At 40.1% G+C, this 13,526-nt stretch overlaps 1 non-coding gene across 1 annotated transcript; it reads left to right on the top strand.

Annotated features, from left to right (window-relative positions):
• Positions 1-1,655: 1,655 nt before the first annotated feature.
• On the top strand, positions 1,656-1,727 carry TRNAQ-CUG (transfer RNA glutamine (anticodon CUG)). The gene has a single exon. It is a non-coding gene; the product is annotated as a tRNA-Gln (tRNA).
• Positions 1,728-13,526: the final 11,799 nt, after the last annotated feature.

Below are 13,526 nucleotides of genomic sequence, written 5' to 3' on the forward strand. Positions count from 1 at the left end.
CTGAGCCATTACATATAGATGAATATATCTATAATCTAATTGCGGTAAATTACCATATGACTTTAACGGCACCAGCCAGCAGGAAAAATGTCGGATATAGGAGTGACTGAATATTTTGTCGGGTACATAAATAATTGAATATTTGGTACGATCGATCAAAATGCTTTTTATAGGCAAATAATTTCTGATTTTCAAATAATTTTTTCCATCTGTTGGAACTGGTTTAAGTAATTAAAGATATGAAAACCGATGGAAAAGTTCAATTTAACGCTTTTACGAATGTCTTGCTGCGTGTTTGGGAACGGCAGTAAACTACAGGAATATATTGGTCTAATGTCCCCTGGTCGTCCAACAGCAGATATTGTATGGTCTGAGACATTATTTCTGGTGGAGGTGAATTCTCTCCGGTATTGCGTAAATCACTTCCACAAACTTGCACCATTTTGTTTTGCACAAATACAGATCCGATATGATGCATTTCCCAGCTCTCTTACGTTATGGACCCTATTCATCCTAGCCTAACCTAGCCTAAATAAAAAGGTGTGGAATAATGTGCAACATTTCTCCTTCATTACAAGTGATAATAAACATAAGCTATACAGCAACCAGGAACGTCCATATTTGTCTAACTTCTCACATGTCTGTGTCATCTGTCTGCAAACATGTCGACCATTACCATGAGGGCAATTGCGGCTTTTGATTTTGAATATCACACGTTTCCTCTCTGCCGTGAGATCTTCATACTTAAATAAAATGGTGGGCCGTAAGAAATATATGTCCATCGAAGGTCAACTATATGGTTCTCTTCCATCATCAGTTTCTAAGAAAACTGAAAAGGTGAGGTCCCAACGAGATTCGAACTCGGATTGCTGGATTTAGAGTCCAGAGTGCTAACCCTTACACCATGGGACCTGATAAGAAAAGATGTGATTTCATCTAAATGTTTTACATATAATCAACCAGAGGCCATTCCTCCCTCCCTGCCTGCAGGGTTCAAGGTTTTCTAGAAGGTTCTCGAAGATTCTGGGTAGGAACTGCCATTGAGAGGACGTAGTTATACGTATCATTAATGATATTGTTGTTGACTTTCTGATTTAGAAAGATAGATAGATAGATAGATAGATAGAGAGGTAAAAAACAGATATTAGATAGATCGATAGATACGTAAGGCTGTATATGTCAACTTTCACAGAAATCATTGATATCTGCGTTATTCTGCAAGAAATACATGTACATGGATGTAGTGATAATATGGGTTAGGTATAAGACCAGTCGTGTTGAGATTGTAGTGAATGTGACCATTGACTTCAACCTTAATGGTGTAGTGAAGATAAAGTTGTAGTGAAGATAAATCTTGAAGTGACTCATAAGGTTGTTGTGAGTACAAGGATGCATGGTAAATGAGTACTTCCTACCTGAAAGTCAACAATTACAAAATTGATCAAGTATAACAACATCCTCGGACAACCAACTACAAACACCAACCATAGAGTGAACCTGACTGTCACCTAACGACGACCTCTCAAAGGTAATGATCTTACCAGAATCTTCGAGAACCTTCTAGAAAACCTTGAACCCTGCAGGCAGGGAGGGAGGAATGGCCTCTGGTTGATTATATGTAAAACATTTAGATGAAATCACATCTTTTCTTATCAGGTCCCATGGTGTAAGGGTTAGCACTCTGGACTCTGGATCCAGCAATCCGAGTTCGAATCTCGGTGGGACCTCATCTTTTCAGTTTTCTTCGATACTGATGATAGCAGCATTATTCTGTATGTTATATATACATTCATATATATACATAAATATGTATATATAAACATATATATGGAATAATATGGTTTTATCAATAGCCGGAGACCATTCCTCCCTCCTTGCCTGCAGAGTTCATAGTTTTCTGGAAGGTTCTAGAAGATTCTGGTGAGATAATTGCCATTGAGAGGACATTGTTATACTTCATATATCAATGATTTTATTACTGTTGACTTTCAGATAAAGATAGATAGATATACAGATAGATATATAGTTAGATTGATAGACTGATAGAGCGACATTTAGATAGGTATATAGATAGATGAGTTTCATCAATACTGTATCTTACGCCATCTCCTGTTGCTGGACATATGTTCAACCAACATTGGGAAAACCTCCAGTAGACCTTAATGTAAAGCAAGATAATAACAAAACCTGCAATAAAAGAATACGATCAACTCCCCAGTGCAGAAATATTGTGACCAGAAAGTCTTCTAGCAAGATGTCAGACGATTCCACGGGAATCACAAACATAACATTAAATATCTGAAAGTCAACAATAACAAAACTAATGATGATAATGAAACTATAACAACAAAAATGATAAACATATGGAAAATAGTGTTCTAGATTATGCCTCTAGAAAACAAACTTTAACGAAAACTGTGAAAAGAAATACCCATCTGGCTGATACGACACAGTAAAAGAACCATCCCACAACCAACTCTAAACTGAACCTGACTGTCCCCTAACAACGTCCTCTCAATGGTATTTATCTTACCAGAATCTCGTAGAACTTTCCAGAAAATCAAGAACTCTGCAGGCAAGGAGGGAGGAATGGCCTCTGGCTGCTGATGATAACCACATTATTCTATATATATACTTTTACCTACAACCGAAGGTTGACCGGCTAGCCTATATGGCTACAGAGGTTGTATCCATGAAAGAAACGGACCCACCAGTAGACGAATTCGGTTGGCAGGTTGTATCGAAGAAGAGGAAAAAGAAGGTTGCCCAACCAGCCCAACCAGAAGGGTGTAGCAAAGAAACGAAAGAAGGCTGCCCAACCAACCTGGGTGGTAGTAAGGATGGCTGCTCCACAACCCCAGGTCGTTAGGCAGACTGTAGCCATGGAAGAAAGGAAGGCTGCTCGTCCATATATATATATATATATATATATATATATATATATATATATATATACAAACTACATTGCAACTTACATGTAAATAGAATCATCAAGCTTCACTATATTAACTTTACTATATTTGAATATAAACAAGGTCTAACCGAGGTTACTTGGTTGAGCAAGACGTGAGAATATCATCAATTGGCCCTCCAGCCCTGGGTTGAAATTGTCGTTCTGACGTATTTCGAGTTCAGTGCTGATACAGGACCATTGATTATAGGACTATCTTGTTAGTCTGTGTAACTTCGCCTGAACCAGTCCACGTCTTCAATGGCCTTCTGTTACTACAAACGGGATTATAAAGGAAAGGCTTCCTTTGTTAGTTTCATGAATACCTTCGTTCAAATGAAGGGAAAGACTATTAATATGAAGCGGTACCTTATCAGCAGGAAAGAGCTGCAGCAACGGTATGAAAGTTACTGCAAGATACATAACGAGCCCGTGGCTTCCAACGTAAACATCGGCCGCCATTTGGGTTCACTCGGCATCATGTGTGACACCAAGATTGGACCCGTTGGCAAACAGGAACGATACTATTCTGGTATCATGTGGCTCGATGGCGCAGGATCACCAACTGAAATGCAAAGAAAATGGAGAAAGCCGCCCAAACGTATCATGAAGGCCGTGCAAGAGAAGATCGAGAGGGATCGGTTGAGAGACGATATCGCTCACAGTATATTGAAATTTATACCCAAGACTTCCCCTGATCTCCAGACACAGCCAGTCACAGAGACCACCAGCCCTGCTTCCCAGACACAGCAAGTCACAGAGACCACCAGCCCCGCTTCCCAGACACAGCAAGTCACAGAGACCACCAGCCCCGCTTCCCAGACACAGCAAGTCACAGAGACCACCAGTCCCGCTCCCCAGACACAGCAAGTCACAGAGACCACCAGCCCCGCTCTCCAGACACAGCAAGTCACAGAGACCACCAGCCCCGCTCCCCAGACACAGCCAGTCACACAGCCCACCAGCCCCGTCCCCCACACAGAGCCACAAGATCCTGATATTGAGGAAGCAAATGAATTTCTCGATGATTTTTTGCTTTCACTGGAGAAGAACTGATGAGTTCCTTATAGACAAGACAAAATGTTAAAAAAGGAATCTATATAAGTTCACTTATGGAGTGAGATCTTTGACGGAGCTGTGCTGCCTATAGCACAGCCTACCAAAGGGTGATCTTTGCTGTCGTGCAGTAACCTCATGAGGGCGGAGTCCGGCTACACTTTCTTTACCTAGGAAAAGATCTCTGCACTAATAGACAACTGTCCTAGCAACACTTATATGAGATGAATAGATGGATGCTCTAATGATCGAAATATACAAGTTTTAGGAGGAATGACAACTATATACATTCGGTTAGCCAATCTTCATATGACTGGGGCTATTGTTCCCTCTGATTGATTCATTTCTCAAGATTAAGGAAAGTTATAATAAAAATATTGTATTGAGTTTCTCCGTTGGCGTCAGGGTAAACACCCATCCCCCCCGAAGCTTGGTTACCTTTCCGTGGTGGGGGGGACTTCATGGATTGGGCAGTAGCAACCATCGTTGGTTGCTTCTGTTCAATCCATGAACGAAAAACCAAGCATCTTGAACGTAATTGTCGTATAAATTCACTTGGTGTCCAAAGTGACGCGAAAGCGGTTGTCTCAATTTTGTCAGAAATGTTTGTGCGTTTCGGCCTGATGGCGGGAGTCGGTTTGGCGCTGTGGTCATGAGGGAATACGAGGAAGATTGGCAACCTTCCCAGAAGTAGCTACAGTGAGGCCCAGCAGCTGTCCCTAATACTGTGGAAGGCACTCATGTAAGGTGTGCAGTGAGGCGCAGCAGTAACAAGGGAAACGGACAACCAAAACAGCAATCTTGATCATCAGGAGGCTATCCAATGCTCAGAGTAGATAAGGACGATTATTGTATGGCTTCGCTCAGAGGATGAAAATCTTAGCCGTGAAAATCAACAAGTCAAATAACTAGTAGTTAGTGGTAGTGAAGTGGAATTACCGCATTTCTGTGGTCATGATAGTAAAACGAAACTTTTCGTTTTCTCCATCAATCTAGAGGTGTTGTAGACCACCATCCTTAAGGTTTTAAGGTAATGGTAACTACAAGGTTATAACCTCAGCAAATTTGTGATGGAAAGTGCAGGAAGTGTGGTAATGTATATAATATAAATTATATAGTTGTATGATAAATGTGTAATAAAATTTTGTCTTCTCTGTTCCCGTTCATTAATTCAAATACAGGTAAGTTTTCTCTCTAACGAGGTGGGATAAGCTGCGTGTACTCGGCTTGTAAATGTGGTGACTTTCCCTTCATTACCACAATGGTGTGCTGAACTGAAGATGTTGAATTCCGTAGACGAAACTAAGATAGGAAATCAATCTACATCAAAAACTGAACGTATGCATCTTTAGATGGACATTAAACAAACGTACAGAGGGGCACACTGGAGCAAATGAATTTCAATATCACCACTTAAAGTAGGCCTTTCAAGTAGTTGTGGCTTTAAAGCAGTAAAGCTATCTTCACAAAAGCGTAAAATTGAAAATACAGTAAACGACAATATAGCCACCATGACAATACAGCCATCTTGACAATAAAGTTCACGATATAAATCAATCGCCAGCACATTAGAAACGCGTTGAGAGTAATTTACAGACTTTATAGATATCATGAAAATATTGCCACCATGTCAATATATTTGCTATGACAATTTAGCCATTATGATAATACAGTCACGTCGACAATGTATTCACTATGACAATAAAACTATCATGATCATATAACTGATATGACAATATAGTCAAAGGAAAAATATAGAAACATTCAACTTATATTCACAAAGGCAATATAACCACCTGACAATATAGATAGTGTAAATAAATAGTCGTTTTCGGATCATAGGAAACATATAGACTCCAGGACAATATAATCTCTGTGAAATAACAGTGACTCAGACAGAATTTATCATTATAATATAGTCATAACATTATAGCTGTCATGTAATTGTAGTCACCATGACAAAATTATCACAATGAAATAAAACGGTATTACAATATAGTTACCATAATTATACACCAATCATGATTATATAATCAGCAGGTTGACATAAACAATATCACAGTGTAAAAACCATGACAATATAAGGATGTGATGATATGATATCTATTCACTTACAATACCAAACATGCCGCCATGAAAATATTATTATCATGATCATATAATGACAACAATATTGTAGCTAATAACAAAATATATCCCGAACGACAAAATTAACCATAGCAATATAGCCATCAAGTTGATATAGCGACCAAGATAATGTAGCCAGGACGGCATTATATTGAAAATAACGATACAGCCACCATGCCAATGTCTTCACCATGACAATGTAGCTACCATGAAAATATAGTAACCTTGACTATATATCTACCATGATAAAATATTTGAATTGAAAAATATCCACAACAAGAGTTTAGCTGCTAAAACACGATATGACCGTATGCCAATATGGCCAAAATGTTATTATTGCCATCATGACAATATACCGCCAGAAAAGAAATATATATACCCACTACTTGACAATATAGCTATTCTGACAATACTGCCAACATGAAAAGACAGTCACCTCCTTGTTATATAACAAAAATGACAAATAGCCATCATGGCAATATAGTGACCTAACAATACAGCCACCATGGCAATATGGTGACCTAGCAATACAGCCACCATGGCAATATAGTTACCATAACAATGTAATGTTAATGACAATATAACCAACATGACTATATAGTCACGATGACAATACAACCACCGTGACAATACAGATAACATGACAGTACCGTCTCTAAGACATTATTGCCATCAATTCAACAAATTAAATGACAATATAGATATTATGGCAACACAGTCACCATGACAATATACTCAGAAATGCAATATAATCGCCATAATAAAATCATCCTGTCATGAAAATATAGCCACCTTACCATTTTGGTTTCCATTGCCATGTAGCTAGAGTAATAAAAGATTTACCAAGACAGTACTGAAACCATAACAATATAGCATATCATGGCAATGTAGTCACCTGATAATTTAATCAAAATGACAATTTCTCTTCTATAATGGTATATCCTGAAGGGCAATATCAACACCATTAAAAAAACTTCTATGAAAATACAGTCACTATGACATTATAGATATCATGATAGAAAATCACCATGACAATATAGTTATCATGGCAATATAGCCACTATGACATTATAGTCATAATGACAATATAGTCGCTGTGACAATATTGTCACCATGATAATATGATTATCATAATAATATATTGCTTATGACAAATTATGCATGAGTTAAATAATGACAATATATCACCTATAGATAAAGATCACCTTGCCAATATAGCTAAAGTGACGATATATACATCATAGCAGTGTAACTAAAATGAAAAGATAGCCAAAATAACGGTTTGTTCATAATGACAATACTGCCACTATGAAAATATGTTCCCCAACTGCCACTATGAAAATATGTTCCCCAACTGCCACTATGAAAATATGTTCCCCAACTGCCACTATGAAAATATGTTCACCATGACACTATAGCTACACTGACAATAAAGCCATATTCACATAAGAGTAACATTGAAAATACAGCTACATTGTCATGGTGACCATATTGGCATGGTGGCTGTATCGTTATTTTCAATATAATGCCATCCTAACTACATTATCTTGTTCGCTATATTTACTTCCTGGCTATATTGCTATGGTTAATTTTGTCGTTGGGGATATATTATGTCATTAACTACAATTTTGTTTTAATCATATGATCATAATGACCTTACAAATGGTGGCAGTGACGTAAGAACCCACGTGACCACACACGACCGTCACATCTACTTCATATTTCTACGTCTGGTGTTGCCAGCAGTCATACAAGCCTACCTGACACAGTCCTGGTGCTCCCTCCTGTGGACGTTAAGGGCGGAACCCCATGGCCGGCTACGCTCTCCATCACCCGTATCTCAATGTAGTGAAGATACGTCTTTATTGCATTGCTGACACTGTGTCGCTTGCAAGGGCATCAAGACAGCGCCACAGTCGTGCAGTGTTGTCATCACATCCAGACGTGTCAAGCAAGGTCAGCCATCCTGCCAACACCAACGTGGAGGTCATCTTGTCAACCGCTCCAGAGACGCGTCATCATCAGCCGTGGCGACATCCCAGACGTCAGCATCGCCTGGTCCAGCCCTTGTCGCTCACTCAACTTTCCTGCTAGCGAGTCGCTACTCTGCACACGTCTTCACCTCGCTACACCCAGCCAGCCGCTACTCTGCACATGTCTCCACCTCGCTACACCCAGCCAGCCGCTACACTGCACACGTCTCCACCTCGCTACACCTAGCCAGCCGCTACTCTGCACACATCTTCACCTCGCTACACCAAGACGTCTTCGTAAGCGAATCTCCCAATCAGATAAGAACAGTGTCAAAATGGTTCACTCTGTGAGATATGCTCCTTTTGTGTGTTACTAGTTCCTAGTCTATAAATATAGACGTATATATACTTTTGGGTAATATGATTATTCATCTTTGTAGTTTAGCAAATTAATCTAAGTTTTCAGTTATTCTTGCATATATTCTTATGTTTTCATACATTGGTACTATTGTTTTTAGTGATGATTACTTTCATATATAGAGTCCATTACTGATATGTTATACTATTATGTTCACCTCTCATATACAGAGTCTTGTATTCATATGTTATACTGTTATGCCAGTCTTTTATTGCCTTTATTTCATTATAATATTTTCAAATGATATTCATGTTATGTATTTTGTATTAGGTCAATAGTGTTAATCATATTTTAGATATTTTTAGGGGGTTATTACTTACACACTTTATGTAAGGTTGTATTACATGTCCGAAGATATTCCATGCGGTAATCGTAAAGGTTCATATGTACTCAGGAATTTACCTAGAATCTCTTATTATAAACGGAACCAGCCTTCTAAAATGGTGACGTCACACAAAGTTGTTTTGACAGATTCTGGTGACACAGATGACCCACAGAAACCTTCTCACACGTTACCACACCCACACCCACCTCCCCCTCCACATCACAAAAACTCGGGACAATCAATTCCTTCACAAAAAACTGTTTTCACACTAAAACAAGCTAGGGAACCACACGAGTTATTTGATGGTAAACTGTCAAATTTTGATCGGTGGATTAGAAATGCAGAGGACATTGTTGAACATAATGGTGATTCAGGAGACAGAGCGCTTATATCGGCTGCTAAAAATCTCATTGATTTCCACCAGCCTAACAATTAAGCTAGGGTTGTCTATGACTCAGATGACATTGGAAACTGTACATCTTGGGAGGAATTTAAAACGTTGTTTACATCAGGTTGTGAGGAATCATTCTCAGATAGTTACTACACGTCCTTTTACGTGCTCTTAACACAACATACTTGGATGATACGTCAGTCCCTGATCACTGGAGTACCTTACATGGAAGAATGAGATTAGTTAGGCAGGCTTATGAATCCTCACCCTGGATATCGGCCATGATGAATCCTGAAACTCATGTGCAAACACTCATGCGTTTATTACACATAACCTTCATTCTCAGTGGCCTGACCTCCAGACGTAAGACGACGGTTACTTAATGAGAACATCGACACATCATTGTGGGTCAGTAACAAAAGTGTTGAATTACGCTCAAAAGAAAGGTGGATATTCCAACACCAAGACACTGGGGAGGGTGTCGGCTTCCCAAAGTGTGACGTAACATTCTAGTGATCAACACAATCATTCTTCTCACGTTCAAATACAGCGATTCAGTGATGACAAACACTCACATAAAGTGACGTGCTTCCGGTGTGGCCAACCAGGACATAAAGCGAATGTGTGTCCTTACACATGGGACTCATTCTCACGTGAGCCTCGACCAGAACAAACAAACGCAGTCAACAACCCATGTCATCACAACCTCGGTCGTCACAATTCTGCCGACCTAGTCATGATTTCCTCCAGTCAGACATCAGGCTGACCTTCACCCGCTCAACACCACCAAGCAGGTGTTCATATCATAGCAACGCTAGACACACTTCAGCCGAGCATTAGCTAGACAGACGTCACCTAACACAGGTTCATCATGTCATTATCAACAATGACAATCTCTCGTTCATGACACGACTCCATCACATAAGGAACTCTTAAGACATTTTCGTTCTTCGCCATTTTCTCACATTACAAGTTTCGATTTAGTGGATTCTTTCCAGGATAAGCCAATCACAATCTTTCTAGACAGCGGCGCTGAAGCAGATGTCATTCATTATGATTTTATTCAACCACTAATGGGGCGCACTCAACTTGTTCAATACTCAGACTTTTACCCATCCCTTCAAAGTATCTCAAATGAAAATCTCGACGTAAGGGGCACTATTAAAATGAACATCAGCATAGGCGACTCGGTCATTACCGTAATCCCTTACATTGTTCGTGGTGTAACTTTTCCTGCTAACTTGTTACTAGGACGCCACTCTATGTGTGGCACAACATACGATCTGTCGTCCTATTTATCATGTGGTTTGTGTTGATAATACGTTCCTGTCCATTGTCAGAGAAGAGTTCTCACTCAGTCAGAGTCATTAACACATCTGCTCCCACGTCCTGCTTCACGGTAGACAATACGTATCCTTTTTACTTTTCTACTCATCATTGTCCTGGTCAACTGAAAACCAACATGACTCTGCATAGTGACACATTAACGAAGGTTCCTCTCTCACTTTCTCGAACATGGATGAATGATCATGGACTCAGACATAGTCAGGGTGATCTCGCACTAAGAGTAGTTGCTGAACCTTCCTCACTAACTGTCACACGACTATCCATGATGGACGCCTCTATTCATGAGACCCCAGATGGAGAGGTCACCAATACGGGACCCCACTCCTATCCGTCTCCGTAGAGGGGCCAAGCTTGTGGAATTCTCCGTTTTGAAGTCCGGAACTCAAGACGAGGAGTTACATGAGTGTAATATCCGTCTAGTCTCACATTCCATTAACCCACCAACACCTACTCCTCCTACCAATGCCTCAGCAGTACACGGCTTGAGTCAGCTCCCCACCATCACCCCTGACTCAGCAGTACACGGCTCGAGTCAGCTCCCCACCATCACCCCTGACATGATATCCAAGGTAGGATTAACCAAACATGTTGACCAGTTAACAGACTTACTTAACCAGTATAGGTCTACTATTGCCTTATCAGCAGAACCACTCGCCACAACTCATTTGCATGTTCACATTATTAACTTAGAGAAAAACACACAAGTCCCATCTACGACCCAGCCTATCAATTGCCACACACACACACACACACACAGACACACAGCAAACAAACTTGTTCAGGACATGTTGAAAGATAATGTTATAGAGGAATCACGATCACCATGGAATTCACCACTTCTGATCGTTCCGAAAAAGGACGGAACTTTTAGACCCAGTCATAGATTTTAGAAAAATTAGCAACAAAATTAACAACAACAACAAGGTCACTTTGAAAGATGGTTTCCCATTACCATTGGTATCAGAGCTTCTTCATAGCCTCGGTAACAATAAGGTATTCTCAACTTTGGATTTATTGAGCGGATTTTGGCAGATTCCCTTGTCAGAGGAAAGCCGTCCCCTGACTGTGTTCAGTACGCCAGATGGTCATTGGCAGTTCATATGCATCATGACCTTCGGTCTTCATTCCTCACCGGTGATCACCTTCTCAAGGTTAATGACTAACATTTGTCGTCACATGTTGGGCAAAGAAGTATTGGTTTATCTTGATGATATAATTGTCATGTCTCCAGATATTGCTTCTCATTTCAAAAGTCTTGAGAGAGTATTTCTACGACTTAAGGATGCGAACCTAAAAGTCAAGTTATCCAAATGTTCCTTTCTACAAACAAGAATTAATTACTTAGGTCACACCGTTGATGAAAACGGTATTCAACCTAATGCAGATAATGTAAACACAATTGTAGAATGGCCAGTCCCTTCCACAACAAACAAGGTCAAATCCTTCCTTAGTTCAGCAAGATATTATCGAAGATTTATCGCTAATTTCGCGAAGACCGCAAACCCCCTCACTTCACTTCTGAAACAGGGAGTTACATTCCAGTGGTCTACAGCGCAAGACAATGCGTTTAACTTACTCAAGCAACACTTGATCGAGGCACCTATCCTTCGATTTCCCAACTTTGAGAAACCCTTCATTTTACACACACTTGCTTGTAAACAGGGTCTTGGAGCTGTACTTACGCAAGAGTCAAATAGGGGTAGACTTTTTCCCATAGCTTATGCGAGCCGTGCATGTTCGACGACGGAATCGAAATACTCAATAACAGAATTGGAAGGCCTTGCAGTTGTTTGGGCACTCAAACATTTTAAGGAATACATATATGGTTACCCTATTACAGTTTATACAGATCACAGAGCTCTGTTGGGTATTTTTCAAAGACAAGATCCTACAGGAAAGTTTCAGAAGTGGTTTTTAACTATACAAGCATTTGACCCAGATTTTCGCTTTGTTTCGGGTTCATCCAATGTAGTTGCAGACGCACTCTCCCGAAGAGTGGGTACAGTCACTGTAGGCAATAGCCCCGTAGATTTTGATGTAGACAGGTTGACGCGACATCACCGAGATGACCAAGATTGGGGTCCTGTCATAGAATACCTAGAGGGTGTAAGATCTTCATTGGATGCTAAAACAGTTGTTCCAGTTAGAGAATTGTATTCAGCACAGTGGGGGAGTCTTGTGCAGGGACGCGAAATTAGGAGTGCTCGCCCGTGTTGTTAAACAAACAACCATTCCAACAGCATTAGTACAGGATTTCTTGAAGTTAGCACATGATTCACCGCAGGCCGCACACCCAGGCGCAGATAAATGCTATAAGCAAACTCGTTTGAGGTATTTCTGGCCAAGAATGCAGAAAAGCATTAAGGATTATATTTTGAGGTGCCAAACATGTAACACATACAAGGGAAGTCCCACTACCCCGCAGACTGTGTTGAAATATTCTTTACCTACATACCCATGGGAAAGAGTTCATATGGACATATTAGTAGGTTTCCCTAGGTGCATGGCAGGCTACAATACGTAATTTACTGATGCCTTCACGAGATATTGTGAATTAGTCCCAGTTCAAAATAAAGACGCAGCCACGGTCGCTAAGGCGTTCAAAAAACATATCTTAGACAGACATGATGCTCCAAAGATTTTGGTTACAGATAATGGTGGCGAATTTAATAGCTCATTATTAGAAGAACTCTGTAAATTGTATAACATAAGTAAATGTAATATAATGGCACATCACCCAGCCTCGAATGGCCTGGCAGAAAGGTTGAACCGTAAGATCCTCCAGTGTCTTCCCACCAACATTAATTTTGATCATGATGAATGGGATGAATACCTGTCTGATGTCCAATGTTCATTAAACTCTGCATATCATAAGTCAATTGGAGACACTCCCTTCCACGCCTTACACGGTTTTGATAAAGTGTTGCCGTATGACATAA

The sequence above is a fragment of the Panulirus ornatus genome, chromosome 5 (assembly GCF_036320965.1).
Source record: "Panulirus ornatus isolate Po-2019 chromosome 5, ASM3632096v1, whole genome shotgun sequence".
Classification (NCBI taxonomy): Eukaryota; Metazoa; Arthropoda; class Malacostraca; order Decapoda; family Palinuridae; genus Panulirus; species Panulirus ornatus.